The sequence below is a fragment of the Danio rerio genome, chromosome 14 (genome assembly GCF_052040795.2).
Source record: "Danio rerio strain M-AB ecotype USA chromosome 14, GRCz13ab, whole genome shotgun sequence".
NCBI classification, from domain to species: Eukaryota; Metazoa; Chordata; class Actinopteri; order Cypriniformes; family Danionidae; genus Danio; species Danio rerio.
In genome coordinates, this window is record NC_141034.1 from 47,120,144 (window position 1) to 47,139,878 (window position 19,735).

Here is a 19,735-nt window from a genome sequence, read left to right on the forward strand (position 1 = left end):
AGAGGTGTGGCCCTCCAGTAACTGAGTTCGACACTCCTGATTTATAGGATGGTATACAAAGATATTTGTATTTATAGATTAGTCAGTACTGTCTGCTGAGTGATCTGTTTACAGCTGTGTGAGAAAAACCAACATGCAGAACACCTTCCCCCACATGGAAACCATCACTCAACATCCGAGCCATTGGGTGGGGCTTACAGTACCAAAGTCAAAAACTAGAACTAATTTACCAAAATAACTTAAAATCATGGTGCAAAAATAAATACGCTATAGGGAAAAATATTAAATAACATTTTATTTATGAAGGGAAAACCAAGAGAACCATAAGACATATTAAATTTTGTTGACATTTTATAGTTTTGAAACACCTAATTTATATGTGAATGTATTATCCTTGTATTCCTAAAGATGTTAAGTGAAAACACTATCATTTTAAGGAATAAATCCTTTTAATAATACTTCTAATGTCTAGTTGTGTAATATTATAAAGTAAAAAAATGTAATTTATCAAATAAGATATGTAATCAAATACTAAAAATGTGTGTATACACTGAACATACCAATTGAATGAATGAATGTATATGAACGAATGAATGAATATATAGACATAGGCTCATTCTAAAATTATAGCCCTATATACATTTCTGAAGATCGTGAATTATGTAGCCAGAAGTACATATGGCTGCATTTAATTTCTTTAAATGAACGGTATGAAGCGCTATGACACCGTTCCTTTTGATGCTTACCAGCTGACCGCTTGTCTCTGTATGGAAGGCATTTCTGCTGTCATCAGTTTGTCCAGTAAGCTCACCATGTATGATTGTCGGTGGACTTGAGATGCAGAGAGCGGATGACCATGATGATGGGGTTCAAGTCCAGAGAAGAACAGTTCCAGAAAGCAGGTACGACAAAAACAAAATCCAAAAAAATAAACAAGTAAATAACTGGGTGAGAATGTGGTAAAACAAGGCCAAAATCAGACAAGGGCTTTGTTTTTAAAAGCAATTTTAAAAAAAAAAGAACTGTCGGTTGGGTTTAGGGAAATGGGTGGGCGGGTCAATCTGTGCTTTTTAAAATACTATTGGTTGGGTTTATTAAAGTGGGAGAGTAGGCCAGTCGATTGGTCAGTCAGTCAGTCGCCAGCAGCCTCTGGTGGATTTACGAGAGAACAGCAGGCGCAAATGGCACTCGCAAGAGAAATTTGAGATCTTAAAAAGCATACACAAAATCTTCTGGAACGTATTTGCCAATTCCCACAAATGTATATAGAGGTACGTTTTCAAAATGAGCCTGGGTTTGAATATATGTATATATACATATATTCAAATATATTTCATTCATATATATCATATATTCAAATCATATATATATATATATATGATTATTTATAGATTAGTCAGAACCAAAGTCAAAAACTGGAACTAATTTGTCAAAATAACTTAAAATAATGGTGCAAAAATAAATATGGTAATATTTATATAACAATATTAAATAATAAATAGGGCATATTTAATTCTGTTAAGATGTTATAGTTTTTAATATTTGTTGAAACAACTATAATATAAATTTAAATGTTCTTTCTTTGTATTCTTAAAGAAGTTAAGTGAACACACTCTCATTTTAATGAATATAACGGTGTAATCAAACAGTTTTTTTCTTGTTTAATTAATCTAAATATAGTGTATATTGACTAAGAAATGGATAAAAACAATTATTTCAATAGGGGTGTACTCATTTATGCTGCTGTGCACTATATATGTGTGTATGCATCTGTGTGTGTATTGTTGTGCGTGTATACTCTATTGTCATGTTTTAACAATTGTATTATTTACAATACACAAAATCCCTTTATATTAAATGGGAAATGGTTGGATCACCATACTTGCCCTTAAGTCATTCAGAGAGCATGTTAGGCAAAAGCAATAACTGTAATCTGCCTCTACAATTAATTGCGCTGGTTTTGTTTATTTCTGTTAAGCCTGGATTGTCTGCCTTAAAATGATTTTACCGTACCCAGGAGCACAGTACAGGGTATTAAATTAAAACACAACACACAAAGGTGATTAATATCGCCGCCCATGTTAAACACAGGCATTAGCATGTATCCCAAATAATTCCACACCATAACGAATGATCTCAACACAATTATCTTAATTACTCAAACGTCCCACGACACCCAACACCTATGTCATGGCCGTAATTGGGAGTTAGACATTTAAGAGGTGCTACGTCCCGGAAGCTCAATTTGAACAATTATAAAAGCTCAAAACAACAACAACAAAAACAAAACAATAGCATTATTAGAAATGAAAGCTGCCGTAGACCTCTTTCGATGTCCATCACACAGCCGCACGCGCAGGTTTTAGGCTGGATGAGGAATGGCTGTTACATCTCGCCGTTTTAATTATCCTTATTGATTCCCTCGGTGCCTGCGCCGTGTTTACTCCTGGGCAATAATGCATTATGTCCGCTGCTGAATTGATGAATGCATTTTAATCTAAATCTATCTGAGTAATGCAACTCCAGAATAAATCAGAGCTGTGAGCTGGCCGCCAGCTGTCCTCGTCCTATTCCCTCGGCAATTATCCATCGCACAGAAATGGACTCGTCACTCTCTCCCATCCCACACGTGCTTATTCCTTTTGTGCTTTTGGTTTTTCAAATAGAGTTGCACAAAAGCGGACAGAAAAAAACTACTTTTGGTAGCTTTGGTTTTATATATAATGATAATTTAAATAAAAATAGGGCAATAACTTTGGAAGCAATGACAGTAATATGCTAAGAAAACTAGTGTCTGATTAACAAATGCTTCATTCTATACAATTTTTACATGCTGTCCCAATACAAATCAATAAGTTAATTAATTAATTTATTTTTATTTATTTATTATTATTATTATTATTATTATTATTATTATTATTATTATTATTATTATTATTATTATTATAAGTGAACTGAAGAAAAAAAAAGTTTTCCCCATCCAAAAAATTAGGAATTGTATTGTTTAAGTAATAAAGTAAGAAGTTTGAACAAGTGAACACTAAAAATGCTGGGTTCCAGACAATCAATTTAGATTGGGACAACATGAAGAAATTAAGTTGTCCCCTTCAAAGAAAATTAAGAGTTGTGTTTTTCAACTCATTTTAAATAAGTAGTTTGAACTGTCACAGAAAAGAGGACAAAAAATGACAACTTTTGGTAGTTTTGGTTTAAAATATACACTGTAAACACAACAGTCAACCTTATCAATTGAAATGAGTGTAGTTAAATTAACTAAAAAGTTAATACTCCTCAGTTGAAAAGAGTTTTGAACTCAGTACTGAAGGTTAATTACAGTTAACTAAATACCACCTCATTAATTCAACTCAAATGAAGTCCAAAGTACTCATATAGATTAGATTTGAACTCAAATGGTTTTTTGCAATCAGTTTCCTCATACTGATTATTTGGGTTTTACAGTACTCAGTTGGTTTGAGTTCTCTCCATTTATTGGGTTTTACTGTGCTCAAATTGCTTTATTTACTCAACTGGATTAAGTTCACAGTAATCATTAGGATTAGTTTTTGAACTTAAATAATAAGTTGCAATTAGTTTCCTCAAACGATTTGAGTTACCTTAACTTTTTGGGTTTTACAGTGTAAGGATAATCTATAATACAAATAGTTCAATAATGCTATGAGAACTAGTGTCTAATTAACAATTGCTTCATTCTATACAACTTATTTTCCCAAAACAAATAGATTAAGTTAACTGTTTTTTTTTTACAAATTAAAGTGGACTGAACATAAAAAATAAGCTTTTCCCATAAAAAAAATAAGAATTGTGTTATTTAAGTATTAAAATAAGTAGTTTGAACTGGCAGGAAAAGTAATTTTTCGAGTGAACACTGTAAAATAAAACTGGGTTCCACACAATCAATTTAGTTTTCAGCAACATGAAGGAATTAAGTTAACTTATTAGATTTTACTAATTTAAGTGGATTGAACATGAAATGATTAAGTTGACCCCCATCAAAAAGTTAAGAGTTGTGTTTCAACTCATTTTAAATAAGCAGTTTGAACAAGCAGCAAATTTAATTTTTTAGCACAGATTGAAAGAACGTATTAGCACTGAAGTTATCCTATGTGTTGTATTTACAGTATAGCTATGATTTTGATTGATTATGAATGCCATTTACATAAGTACTTTAGTGGAGATGAGATACTTGGACTCAGACTGCAATAATAAATGGACTTGGACGCTGCCTAATCCTAAATCCACACCATGCAAAACATGACAATAAATAACAACATAAAATTAAGATTATTGTATTATGATATTAACACAGCGCAGAATTATTGTGTGGAGGATGGTTACTTTACTTAATTGCAATATAAACTACTTTGCACTATTGCTTGATTACATTTCTGAAGATAAAAACAGTCCTCTTATAATATTCAATCTACATACATCATGAAGAACATGATTACAATTAAAAGTATAAAAATTAATACTTTATTCAAATTAATAAATATTTTAGTTTATTTAAATAAATAAATATTTTCTCTTGTCATCATTAATTCAACACTCTTTTCTGTATTCTGTTTAAATTGTGTTTGATGGCCTAACTCAGTGTCTTTTATTATATACATACACCTGCCATTGTATACAAAAATTATTTATCTGTGTTGCTATCACAATCATTATGTGTAGGTTTAAAAAGCATCATCCTTGGACATCCTATTCATTTGCATTATATGCATAAAATAAATAAATTAATTAAATAAAATTAGCACAGTGGCTCAGTGGTTAGCACAATCGCCTCACAGCAAGGTTTGAGTCCCTGCTGGGCCAGTTGGCATTTCTGTGTGGAGTTTGCATGTTCTCCCTGTGTTAACGTTGGTTACCTAAATGTACTTCGTTTAAGTCACAAGTCCAAAAGACATGCGCTATAGGTGAATTGAATAAACTAAATTGGGCGTAGTGTATTTGTGTGTGTGTGTGAATGTGAAAGTGTGTATGGGTGTTTCCCAGTACTGGTTTGCAGCTGGAAAGACATTAATTCAGTCATTTTCTTTTCAGCTTAGCCCCTTTATTAATCAGGGATCGCCACAGAGGAATGAATCGCCAACGTATCCAGCTGTTTCACACAGCGGATGCTCATCCGGCTGCAACCCAACACTGAGAAAGCTGAAAGGACATCCGCTGCATAAAATGTAAGCTTGAATAGTTGGCGGTTCATTCTGCTGTGGTGACCCTTAATAAATAAGGGAATAAGCCAAAGGAAAATAAACAAATTAATTAAAAATAATACATATTATAATGATTTTATTTCCACTGTGCTACATTTGAATCACTGTATCAATGCCTTTGACCTGAACCATTATGTATTGTTTAGTTTCCCCATTTTTACCAAACCTTTTAGTGTTTATTATTTCAGTTAAAATCACTTTGTATTGAGAAGATGAGTCAATACAGCTTGATATAATTACAATGTCATCGCATTGTTATTTTAGCTTTAGCTTAGTTGCATCGACTTTTGAATACAAGCATTTCTATTAACAGATATTGTCTGAAAATTCATTTATTATGTGTACTTTAACCTACAGTAGGTTTTATTTTTGAGTACTTTTACCACTGCTCAGACCCAACGCTAGCACTGCAGCATATTAGGGGATGTGTGACATTTATTTGCTCCGACTACATCATGCTATCTGATTCCAGAGCACATCAACCGTCTTCAACAGAAAGACCGTCTTTGTTTCCCTAAGCAGCTTAGCCCTGAAGCCCATTAAAAAAAGCAGCATATCATAGTCGGTGGATTTGAGTTTGTTTGAGTTTTCAAAAGTTTGATTTCTCACGGCGTTCCTTTTGTTCCCTAATGAAATGCACCGGCTTACCCTGTTGCTTGACACAGTGTGTGAACAGAACATGCGAGCATCGGCCACGGGCACAAAGGGAATCGGATTTTGTCGTTAATTATGTCTTTCTGGCCAAGAGAGCAAAGGGGGTCTAACATGATTATAGAATAACAAACCTCTGTATTTGGAGTTTTGTTTAGCTTAATTGTTGGCTGTTCCCCAGTGTTCTGGACTGAAACAGCCAGCGCGTTCTGGCTGTTTTTATGTTTTGAACAATTTATCACTGTCATTATTGAGTAAATGACGGTAATTTGGAGGAATGTGCTGTGGGATTTGTCAAAATCGAGCTGGAAGGCTGATGCACTGATGAGTAACCGCTGTTGCTGCTTCTACTGTAGAAGCGTTTGCTTGTATTTATCTATTTGCATTTTCGTAGACTTAAGTGACACGTCTTGGGATATATCCTGATGTTAATTAGCATCATACGAGACACCTGATCTTTACACTCTGAAGCCTTGACGCAATGCTGCCCACTCAAAAAGCCATGGAGAGTAATTAGGTTTCATGTGCCGAGGACTTATTGTATTGGATCCGTGAGGAGGTAGTGTGGAGCTGGGTATTGGAGTGGAGCTGACGTCTTTCCCCCAAAGCAACCCCTAGACATGTTCCAGATGAGTCACCCCGCTCCCTATCTGACAGCCTTTAATTCCATCTAGACTTAACGATAGCAAAGCGAGATCCGACGCTCCTACCACCGCTGCTGGGTCTATTCCCAAACGCTCACCGCCGATTCCCGCACGCTGGATCTCTCGGCAAAAAAAAAAAAAAACAGGCTGAAGACGAGCAGCTCATTAAACTTGCATCTTTTTCTCTTCAGCAGCTCCTTACCTTCTCCTCGGCCTTCCACTCTTTCTGATGGTGCTTTTCCATTGTGTGGTACGGCACAGTATGATTTGGGTGCGCTCAATTTTGGGAACTTTCCACTGTGTACACCTGGTAGAGCCACTTTGCTGATAGGGGTGTAGCTGTTCTCAAAATTCAGTTTGGTTCGAAAGGACAGTGGTGTCATGGTTCAGTATGTTTTTGATAAAAGTAAAAACTAACCCACTTTCTTGATTTTGATTGTGCATGTCAGTTGATTAGGTCCAAGATCTGTGAAGAGATGATGCCAACCATCCAAGGACTTTGAAGACGACACATACACTTGATACACAAATACACTTCATTGTACATTTACACATAGACATCACTTATATACTATGTAACTGCAGGTTAACTATGTTTATACATAATAATAATAATAATAATAACTAGTAAAAGCTATTATTTAGCAGTCAATTATTTAAAGTTATTAGTACATAATAAAGTTATGGTAACTAATAACCTCAACTTGTTTGATTTTGATTGTAATGCAATAATGTGCACTTTTAGTAAAGCTAATCTTAACATTAATTATTGTAAAAAGCGCTGTACTGATAAACTTGATTTTTTTTATTAGTTGCTATATGGCCCATTCTCTGGTATGTCTTCTTAGCAGCATAAAAACAGCTCCTTGAAGAAAAAAAAAAAAAAAAAGTTTAAACTAAACAATATTTTAGTAGTTCTAAACAAACAAAAAAGTCTATATGCAACTTAGTGTGTTTTTACTCAGTGTTCACATTTACAGTGAACATAACAGATCTGCTTGACGCAGTGTAAAACCCCTTCAGGCTATAAGAACAGCGGTTACAGGCACAGCTACATATTATGTTTTAGCTGAAATGTGCTCATGAAGCAAAAATGTAAAGGGTCCATTCACAAAGACAAACCAAGATTCACTTCCTTTCATCTGCACTTTAAGTTCTGTGAATATGGGAGTCCATTTTTAGATGTGTTTCTATAATTACAAACACAGGAAGCAGCTCTAAGGTTGTGTGTCCACTAGAGCGCTTTTGCGATGCAGAAACGCAAGCGGTGTTCAAAAAACGCTCAGCTGCGCATAATTTTTTTCTGATTCATTGCCATTAAAAGTTGTTGTTGTGGTAGTGACAGTTGCATGGTATAGTCCCGACAGTCCTCCACTCTTCCACTGCGATTTGACAGCTAGCTTAGTCACACTTACGGTATGGGCGCTTTGTTTTTTGACTTGCAATGCCTAAAAAAAATGCAGAGCACTCAGAGCTAAACGTAAAACAAGGTAAAAAGCTCAGTGCCTACCAATGATAAAAACAGAAAACAAATGCTTAGCTCCACAAAAAAACTTATTGGTGGACACGCTGCCAAAGAACATAGAATCACCAAGAAGGAGCCATTTTGGACTGAAAATTTCAAAAGAACCACAGCATATTTTAAGCCTGTAAAATAAACTATTAAAAGCGCTGATGATTGTGATAGTAAGTGTTGTATTGTCGTCTTTCAGGTTTGATCTCAGCATTAATACGCTTTTTAAATAAATAAATAAAAAACAAAGAAGCTGCTTGCCATCGCGACAACAATAAGATCCAAGGGACAGCCGATCGCTTTCACTCCAAAATGGCAGAATCTTGGGCTGTTGCAAGGGAACGTTCTATTGAGTGACACCTCTTGGTGATTCTAAGCTCATTGACGCAGCCTAAGAAATGCTTTTTAGAAAACTATTTCATTATTCGTTCTTCTGATTAGTCCACTGTTTTGAAACTGGCATTGATCACATGTGCTGCATGTAAAAGTTGAAATCATTTAACAACAGAGTCCTAAAAACATGCCACTCGTCTGCTAGGTTCTGCGAAAGATGTGAGACGCAAACATAACTGTCACACATTATCAAATTAATTAATTCATTTTCTTTTTGGTTGAGTCACTTTACTTATCTGGGATCGCCACAGCGGAATAAAACCACCAACTTATCCAGCATATGTTTTGCGTAGCAGATGCCCTTCCAGCTGCAACCCAACACTGAAAAACATCCAGACACACTCATTCACACACATACACTTCTGACAATTTAGCCTACCCAATTCACCTATATAGCGCATGTCTTTGGACTGTGGAGGAAAAACTGCTAAAAACTTGGGTGAATTGTTCCATGGATTGAAAACCTTGTATTGAACCAGTCACTATAAATACATGTAATTGTACATCCCAATCGGCTGGGGTTCAAAGCAAGCAATACTGAAAACAATGTGATGTGTAAACACTGTAGATTCTTAATGACCAATGTCCTGCATCACTAGATTTGCTACATGAAATACCAATCTCTCTAAAAAAGAAAAACACCCAATGCAGAAGTATTTTAAATGACAGTTGAATGGAAATTAAAATGGCTGATCTGTGATTAGCAGACAAGATCCGAAGTCTCATTGTTAAACATCTCTTCGAAAATGTTAGTTTAATCTGCCTTGGTGAGATGAAGTCAGAAATCTGGTTTGTGTAAGCCCAAAATACACATACCACGCTACCATCTGTGTGTTTGTGTGTGTTGAAAATATATCCAATTGATGTCCAAGCATTTTTGCTAAAACCAAACTGAATTTAAGCTGTTAGTGAAAATTTTGCCAGATGTCTAACAATAGTCCAAATAGAAAAGTCTTCACATAAACAGGAATGAATGATTATATATGTAAAGTCTGTCTTATCTGTCTATTTGATAACTAGTCTACTTTTGGATTATTGATTGACGTCTATTAGATTTTCACAGGTTTAGCTAAATTTAGCCTCGTTTTAGCCAAGACATCTCCCAGCAGGCACACAACATCATAAGACATTAGGTTAGATTGACGTCAGGTGACCAAATTTCAATATCTAGCCAGTGTCTAAGAACAATGTAATTTTGACATTAAATAACTGTCAAATGATGTTGATATTGAGTTGATTTTAGGGTGTGTTGGAAAGTGACAAAAATCCAACGTCTGATAGATGTCATAATGGTAACATCCACACAACGTCAAGGTGTAACATTAATAGACGTTGATATTTGGATGACTTTAGGTTGTACATTGAACATTGACGTCAGCCTGACGATGGGTTCTGACGTGAACCCGATTTTTATTTTCAAACAAAATCAAACATCTCTATGAGGTTGGGGTACAACATCATAAGACGTTAATTTCAGGTTAGATTGACGTCAGGTGACCAAAATTCAATGTCTAGCCAGCATCTAAGGACAACATTATTTTGACATCCAAAAACTGTCAAATTACGCTGATATTTGTTTGATTTTAGGTTGTTTAAAAGAGACCAAAATTCAATGTCTGATAGATGTCATAGTGGTAACATCCACACAATGTCAAGGTTTAACATGATTAGACGATGACATTTGGTTGATTTTAGGTTAAACATTAGACATTGATGTCAACCTGATTTTCATTTCCAAACAAAATCCAACGTCCCCATGACGTTGATGTACATTGGGGTAAAACGACAATATAACGTCATGTTGACGTCCTGTTTTTGCAGGGCCACTGTATGTTTAAACGTTTAAACAAAAACTGCCATTGACAAGATGAGGCGTATTACAGGCATACGGGCTTTTATGAATTTAATCTTTTTTGTTTATACAATCAAAAGCTTGTTTACCTGAACCCAAATAATCTGTTTATAATCAGACTGATGGCTCAATCAGATAAGCTTTCATGTAAACACTTTAATTTATCTCAAATAAAATTTCAATCATATCAAATGATGTGAATCTGAAATAATCTGGTCAACAGAGGGGGGAAATCTTATTAAATGGCCTACAATCATTGTTGTGATATATTTACAGTTTGTCTACAATGCATCTACCACAAACAGATTTATACGAAATATTTGCTAAAAATCTTTTCTGACAGTGCAGTATATGTGTTAAGGTGATTTAGTATGAGGAACATTTTCTAATTGAGTGTAATATTTAATAGTTTCTGGGTCTATTCCCAAACGCTCACCGACAATCCCCACACACTGGATCAACCGCAGCATTTCTAGGCAGAAAAGCAGGCCAAAGACGAGCAGCTCATTAAACGTACATCTTTTTCTCTTCAGCGGCTCCTTACCTTCTCCTCAGCCTCCTCTCGTTCTTTGTTAAGTGCCTGGCGGTTGCCGCTGCCATCGGTGCTTTTGTGTGCTTTCAAGATCCACTTCCCTTCATCTGCACTTTGAGTTCTGTGCATATGGGAGCCCGTTGACCTCCTGTTTGATATGCTGTGTACGGGCTCGGTTTCTGCGCCTCGAGGTGTAGTTATGTTCGGCAGAGGGTCCCGGGTCTGCACTGGACATATGCTGAGCTTGTGATCCGCCTGACTCAAGGGCAAAAGCCTCTCATCCATAAAATATACAGGTCAAAGGCAATAACTCCATTTTGCCCGACATATGTTATATATCTTAGTCGGAAAAAAAGCCATGGAAGATTTAACATGAAATGCATATGGGTGATTTGCTATGTGGAGAGGTGGGTTACAGGGATAGTTGACCTGTATGATCAATCTGTATGACTTTTGACTCGTTTTGCTCATACAGTGAAAGTAAGTATAGCTTCCTTATGCACACAGTTAATCTGTGTATAATCAGAATCATACTGATTAGCCGTCATGAAAACATCTCAATTGACCTGATATAAAATTTCATTCAGATTGAAAGGGCTGGTGTAAAACTGAAGTAGTCAATAGAGTCATTGTGACATACATTTTACATTTTGTCTTTTTACATGTTTATGTATGACATTTAGATCTGGTTAGAAAATAATTTACACATTTTTAGTACTAAAATTTACTAAATATTTGCTAAAAAAGATTTACTGACACTGTTCTGCACTGTTATAAGCAATCCAGGAGCATTATTGATATGTACTCCTATATACTTTTCGGGAGAGTGCAAAATGTGTCCCAAGAGCCATGTTTTTTTTGCAGTTTTTTTTTCACAAATCCACCAGTGGGCGCTGTGTACATTTTTTCAGAACTCAAATTTCCCTTGCGAGTGCCATTCGTGCCTGCTTTTCTTGCAAAAATCCACTAGAGGCCACGGTCAACTGACTGATTGACCAATAACCCCACCCACCCCTAAAACCAACCAATAGTGTTTTCAAAAGCAATCCAGAAAAAGAAAAGCCCTCGCCTGATTTTACCATGTTTTCAGATCTTAACACGTTCTTACCCTGTTATTTACTTGTTTATTTTATTTAATTAGTTACTTTCTAGAACCGTTCTTCGCTGGAGTTGAACCCCGTTGTCACGGTCAGCTACACTGTGTCTCAACTCCACGGACGTACGTGGCGAGCTACAGGGCAAACTGGTAACAGCAGAAAAGCCATCCACATGAACATAAGCGGTCAGCTGGTAAGCACAAAAAGAAACAAGAAAACGGTTGCAGGCGTCACACCGCCCCGTAGCATTCCGTTTTTAAAGACGAAATGCAGCCATACATAGCTCTGGCTACATAATTTGTGCTCTCCAGAAATGTATACTGGGGTACATTTTCACAACGAGTCTTTGTTGGTTAAAAGTGATTAGTTGACTTTAAAGTCAGCGATTTGCATTTCATTCTGCTGTGGCGACCCATGATGAATAAAGGAACTAAGCAGAAAATGAATAAATGAATGAATAGATGAATGAATGAATGAATGAATGAAAGTAACTAATATATATTTTACTCTGTCTCTACTGTATGTTAGATGATTTAGTATTTGTAACATTTTGTTATTCATTCGTTCACTATATTTTCGGCTTAGTCCCTTTATTAATCAGGGGTCACCACAGCGGAATGAACCACCAACTTATCCATCATATGTTTTTACCACCCAACACTAGTAACATTTTGTTATTGTGTTTAATATTTACATATTTCTGTGAAAACCTCATAAAGTAGTTACATTAATGTTTTATAGATCTCTACAATCCCTAAACACGCTCCGCATTTAAAGCTAATTTTGGTCACAAATTGTGAGACTTCTTTAGAATACAAACTTGAGTATGACTAATCAGAATTTGTCCATGAAAAGTTTGGATTCAAAACAACATCAAAACCCATTTCAGTAATTTTCAATGTATAGAAAAGAAAAAAAAAACCAAAGTAATATTTGTAAATCAATAAATCTTAGATAGTAGAGCAAGTTATGACTTTTTTTCTTTCTGATTCAGTTCCACAACTTAGGAGCTCATAACGAAGATTCGCTCAGGTTTCACCAAAAGCCTTTTTTCTTCATTATGAAGAATATGAATGCCTACACAACACAAAGTTTCAAAAACGCCATGCTGTGCCATCATCTGAATCACCCACAGTCTGCCTCACAGCTGCGAAACAGGCAAACAAAAAAGAAAAAAATGACAACAACAACAACAAAAACCCCAATCACTCTCACGAAGAGTCTGACGGGCAAATCAATTTCCTGCTTTATGTTCAGGTGATGATTAAAGAGAGTGGATTTGATGCTATTTGCTTAGTTTCCTCTCAGAATTAGCTAACTCTTAGGCTAATTAACTTCCGCATGTGTAGAACAGGCTGAGAGGGGGATGTAATTACCAACTTCAGGTTTATCCATCTCAATAAGCAAGAATAATGAGAGTGCCTCTGTGAAGGGGAACAGGGAGGGGAATATCACTTTACAATTTCAAGACCGTCGGGTTGTTGTTTTTTATTTATTTTTTTTATTGAAACCACCCCCTCTGCCACTATCGCGGCTTGCTGAGAATCCCAATGCACAGACATTAGCTAACTTTATGAATTTGTTTTTAGATTCCAACAGTGTGAACTTGCAATGTCACTTGTCAACTGTTTTTGATGTCATTTGTCAGTTTGCCATTAGCCATGCTCCCGTATGCAGTGCCATCTAAGAAAACAGTCTATATTGACACCCTCATCAGTGACTTTGCGACGTCTTTGCAAGTCCTCATTCTCGACACCATCCTGTTGTGATGACAAGCTGTCCATCCGTTTGATGGGCTGTCCGGTAGCGATGATGTATCAAACTGGGCGTCTGAAAACAAGCTGATTGACAGCTTGACGCAAGACCCTTGAGACGAATCCAAGCTCCAATTTCAGGTGGCTGGTCGGGGTGAGATAATGATCTGTTTCTGCATATGATGCATTCTGACTGCTTGAACAGAACTTTATATTCTTTTTATAACAGCAGAAATCAATCAATCCATCTATCCATGCATCTATATCCATCCATCCATTTATATCAATTTATTCATCAGTCCATCAATCTCTATCCATCCATCTTTAGCCTTCCATCAATGCATCTATATCTATCCATCATCCATCTATCCATCTACAGTACATTCATCTATCTATTAATCTATTCATCCATCAATCTATCTATATCCATCTATCAATCTATCTATATCCATCCATCCATGCATCTATATCAATTCATTCATCAGTCCATTTATCTATATCATTCCATCAATCAGTCTATATCAATCTATTCATCCGTCTATCCATCAACATCCATCTCTCAATCCATATCCATCCATCCATCCATCCATCCATCCATCCATCTATGTACATTTACATATTCATCCATCTATATCCGTCCAACCATCTATCTCCATCCATTTATCTATATCAATCCATGCAACCATCCAAAATCATCCATCCATTCATTAGTCCATTCATATATATACATCCAACCATCTATATCAATCCATTTATCCATCTATCAATCTGTCCATTTATATACATTTACATATTCATCCATCTATATCCACTCATCTACATCCATCTACATCCATCCATCCTTCTATATACATCCATTAATCCATCTTTATCAATCCATTCATCTGTCCATTCATCTGTCCATCCATATGTATCAGTAGATTAGTCCATCTATATCAATCTATTCATCCATATCCATCTAATCATGTCCATCCATCCATCTATATCCATCCATTCACCCATCTACATTAATCCACTCATTGAAAACCATTTATATCCATCTATCCATCCATCCAATCATCCGTCCTTCTATCTATCTAAATCCATCCATCCATCCATCCAAAACCCTCCATCCATCTATATACATCCATTAATTCATCTATCAATCCATGCATCTGTCCATCCATATGTATCAGTCCATCAGTCCACCTATTAATCTATTCATCCATATCCATATCTATCCATCCATCCATATCCACCCATCAATCAATCTATATCCATATATATCAATCCATTCATCCATCTACATTAATTTTATTCAAAACCATCCATATCCATCTATCCATCCATCCATTTATCGGTCTTTCTGTCCAACTGTTTATCCATCTATCCATTCATTTATCTTTCATTTATCTATACATCTATTCATCAATCATTCAATTGATAAATAAATCCATAATTTTAGTCATTCATTACTTCATTCATACATTCATAATTTTTTCTAAGTCTATTCATCCGTCAATATATCTAGCTATTTATTCATGTTCATTGATAAATAAATCATCCATCGATCTATACATCTATTCATCCATGTCTGCCAATCTGCTCATCTCCATTTTGCATATATTCTATCCTCCCATCTATTCATACATCCATCTACCCATCAATTCATCAATTTGTCTTTCCATCCATTATTTTCCCCGTATTGATCCATTTATTCATCCATATGTAAATCACATTTATTTTCTATTCTATCCATTAGGATGATGGAGAGGATAATGCCCAGGAGAAACCTTTCATCCAGTCACCATTATCCATTACAAAAAGAAACATGTAAATATGTACGTAAAAATACGTGCAATGATGACAAATTAAATACCCACATCATTAACTTCTCTGATTTGTTTTTAACCTTTAATGAGTTGAGACCATGTTTGGTTTTTTCAGTCTTTCCCTCTGATATGTTTTTGTTTAATCCTTTGTTTTAGATGTGGCAAAGCCTTTGTTGTACTTGAACCTGTCATCCAGCTTGGTCACAAAGGAATTAAATAACAAGGATGATGACTCGCTTGCTTTATTCAAGCGTAAATTAGCTGAGGGAGGAAGAATTTGGGGGCGTATCTGATTCAGAGGTTGTTAGAAAATTTCCTAGTGCATGAAAGTGTGTTGTGAAACGAGACAGCGAGGTTTCTGTTTTGTCCTCATGTACCTCAACGTCTCCTTGTCTTGAATGAGACACAGTCATTAACGAACCTTCCCTGATGTCAACCTACTTAATAACTGGGGAGTGAAAATTCAATCCTCAAAAACATCCACGCTGACGTCTTTGAAGCCACCTCAGGGAAAGCAAGCTGCCGTACCGTGCATTTCATGACCTCCAGCAAAACACTTTTAGTCTGGGATATACTTCCCCTCTCTCTCTCTCTCGTGTGTGTGTATGCGCATGTGTGTGTGCGCCTACAGGGCTCTCTCCCTGGGACTCAGGTGTGTGGGTTGACAGAAAGAAATGAAGAATTTGTATCCGCATAGAAAATCATAATTTACTGTCTCAACCCAAGCTAACAGAGAAATAATTGCTAGTCTCACCATACACACACAAACACACATTAATTCAGCTCCAATAAGACTAAAAAGCTCTCCTATTTCATTTCTATTTTTGGATATAGCCTAAATGTAAAGTGTTTTCGGAGGTGATTTCTTTATGAGGTCATGTTTCATTTTCATAACTCTCATTACCCATTCAAGTTTACTCACCTGTTTTCTGTTGTTTTACTTAAACTATTCTGTATGATAGAAGAATAAATGAACTGACCAACCCGTTGGGTTAAAATTTAAATTAAAACCAAACAGTTTGATTTGTCTATAATTGATAAAAAAAAAATGGATTAAGACTAATGTTGGGATAAATTCTATGCTTAAAGAAAGAAAGAAAGAAAGAAGTTTGTTACATCGATGTTAGTATCATTTAACATGCTCTTATTTTCTTATAATTTCAAGGCTACCATGTTTTAGCATATTGCTATCATAAAGTAGCGCTTTTAATGTATCCATGGCTGAAGATGAGACTGTCCTCTATCAGTGTGCCAAAGTTTGGGCAAATTCCGCAAACGGTTCATAGGGCTGTATCCCTTCCGGTTCTTATTATTGTTCTTCAGGCTTCTACTTCTTCTTCCGCTCTGGGAGTGTATGGCAGCTCTCTAAACCGTTCATGGTATTCGTGCAAACTTTGGCACACTGATAGAGGAAAGTATCATCTTCAACCACAACAAATTTGGACTCTCTAACTCAAACTGTCTAGCACCACCACTTGTCCAAATTTCACTTGTGTTAATCTTTCTAACTTTTGAACTAAATGCGCAACAATCAAAATTCTTTTTTTTTTTTTGATTCCCCGTCTCAAGTCAATACTAATGTACCCTGTCATCATGTTCTGTCATGCATTTTTTTTTCGCTATTTAAAATTTTTTTGTAAAATTATTTGCACAAAAATTATTTAAACGAACTCGTTCTAGGCTGTTTATCTGATTTTCATCAAAATGAAATCACATGATCTATAGACCATGCGGACCAAAAGTTACTGAATTCAAGTTGATTAGACTAACCGTTTTCGATTAATTTTATAAAAAAAATTAAATGTAGAGCTTGTGAAAATTGACTTAAGGTGTTAACTCTGTAAGTCACACCAAACTTGGTGTGTGTTATCACAACCATGGTCTGAAGTGAGCTGCAGCATTTCAGCACACTGTCCCCTAGTGGTCTGGAGATACAAAAAATGGTCTCTTTACATCCGGCGTAGCATTCCGAGTCGAAGGATGTCTGATTTTCTCAGGTCAGGCATTTTGGCCGTCGGCCATTTTGATTTGTGTCAAAAATGTCTATATTTTACAAACACATTGGCGAATTGTTATGAAGCTCGGTATGTGTGTTCGGGACTGTGCTCTGTAGCTTGTTGCCATGCTTGTTTAGGATGTGGCTGTTGAGCTGCTAGGCCTTAATAATTGCTGCTTGCAGCTATATTACTTTGACTGAATCCAAAAATTACATACTTCTCTACTATACAGTATGTGTATTTGAGTCGACTAGTATGTCCAAATTCATAGTATTTGCAACAGTAGTACACAGATGACCTACTACTGTACTTCCAACTAGATTCTGTAGAGTGCATCCAATGAATGCTACACTATCCCATGATGCCACGCAAGAGAATTCAAGAATGGGAGTGAAGTGACGCAGCTGATGCCGGCAGGTCATGTGGATAATGACAAATTCCATTCACACTACTCAAATTCATATTAGGCAATTAATTGAAATCAAATCACAATCGTAATTTGAAATGTTGCGATTAGCTAATGTATGAAATATATGCCCAGAGCAAATGCGTGACTGCCGTCTGTGTTTGATAGTCTTACTAGCCAGTTGAGTAAGCACACTTTCGTTAAACCCAATCAGAATTGTGCAACTTAACTATGCAGAAAGCCCACAACAAAAATAAATGAATTAATTAATTTAATTAAATAAAAAAATAAAAACAAACAAACAGGAAAGTATTTAAGAGTGGGATGATGGCATTTGCCTGCTTTAGAAGCATTAATAGTAGAGCTGCACAATTAATCGTTAAAAGATTGTGATCTTGATTCGACCCCCAAGACGATCTTACGTTGCTCAGTGACATGGACATCTCCAAATGATGTTGAATGAGTCAGATAATGTATTTATAAGGTATAATTCAGCTTAAAATGTCATTTTTCGCGATCGGGAAATTACACGTGACGTGAGCTGCTGACCGTGAGCTGTTATCACAGAGAGGGTGCGCTCTACTTAATGATAGATTACATTTTTATATATATATATATATATATATATATATATATATATATATATATATATATATATATATATATATATAATAGCACTATAAGTGAATTGGATAATCAAAATTGGCTGTAGTGTATGAGTGTGAATGAGATTGTATGGGTGTATCCCAGTACTGGGTTGTGGCTGGAAGGGTATACGCTATGTGGTTCATTCCTTTGTGGCGACCCCAAATATATAAGGGACTAAGCCGAAGGAAAACAAATGAATGAATGAATGCTTCCGGCATGTTTCCAGCAAACCACTGCTAGTCTGAATCTGTTTATCTATCAATTCATCCATCTATCCACCCATTCATCCATCTTTCCATCTGTCAAATCATCTTTCCATATATCCATCCATCCTCCATCGATCCATCTATAGTATCTATCCCTTCATCCATCTGTCTATCTATCCTTCTATCTATTATTTTATCCATCCATCCATCGACATATGCCTATCCATCTGTCTATCCATCCATCCATCCATCTGTTCATTTATCCATCTGTCTATCTATCAATCCATCCATCCACCTATCTATTTATCTATCTGTCTATCAATCTATCCATATACCTATCTGTTTATCGATCCATCTGTCTATCAATCTATCCATCCGCCTATCTGTTTTTCTATCCATCTGTCTATATCTCATTTCATCCATCCATCCATCCATCAATTTGTCTATCTGTCTATCCATCTATCCATGTTTCCAGCAACCTATTGCTAGTCTGAATCGGCTTGTTGCTAGTATGTTTTTATCATGTGCAACATGCTGTTAGCATGAATTAGCATGTTGCAGCACTATAGAATGAATGATACTTAGAAATGTTTTGTCAGAGGATGAAGAAGTAGCAGCCTAAATTGTAGATCATTAAATCAAGCCAGCATAATTAAACAGTTTTCCTCCTCTGGTTGTGTACTTAATACAGCAACTACAACAATATGAAACAAACAGCCGCATGTAAGCAAAGCTATTTCGAATGCAGCTGTCAGTTGCAATCTTCATACATTCAGCTCTGCAATTAATGAGATTAATTGCTTCTTAACTAATAATGACTGAGGCTAAATGAGAGGCAATAATTACAGCCTGGCTTACCATTATTAAGTATGCTTTAAAAGCTGGAAATCTTTATAAAACCCACCCAAACAGTCTTCACACCCAAATTAGAAAACCACAGGCAGGCCTGCATTAGAAGAATCTGCTGTAACTTCGTTTTATGGCAATTTTATGACCAGGA

At 35.9% G+C, this 19,735-nt stretch overlaps 1 protein-coding gene and 1 long non-coding RNA gene across 7 annotated transcripts in view; both read right to left on the reverse strand.

Annotated features, from left to right (window-relative positions):
• The window catches only part of LOC147834029 (uncharacterized), a 1,152,336-nt gene that overhangs the window by 1,062,185 nt on the left and 70,416 nt on the right, over positions 1-19,735 (reverse strand). For 2 of the 6 annotated variants that reach the window (XR_015507938.1, XR_015507936.1), the window contains exon 2: positions 747-831. The exons of the other annotated variants lie outside the window; for them this stretch is intronic. The gene's annotated coding sequence lies outside the window, so the exon portion shown is untranslated. The remainder of the gene's footprint in view (positions 1-746; positions 832-19,735) is intronic. 6 annotated transcript variants of the gene reach the window in all.
• On the reverse strand, positions 8,639-14,959 carry LOC147834033 (uncharacterized). The gene is made up of 2 exons (XR_015508075.1): positions 12,243-14,959; positions 8,639-11,935 (listed from the first exon to the last, which is right to left on the reverse strand). It is a non-coding gene; the product is annotated as an uncharacterized LOC147834033 (long non-coding RNA).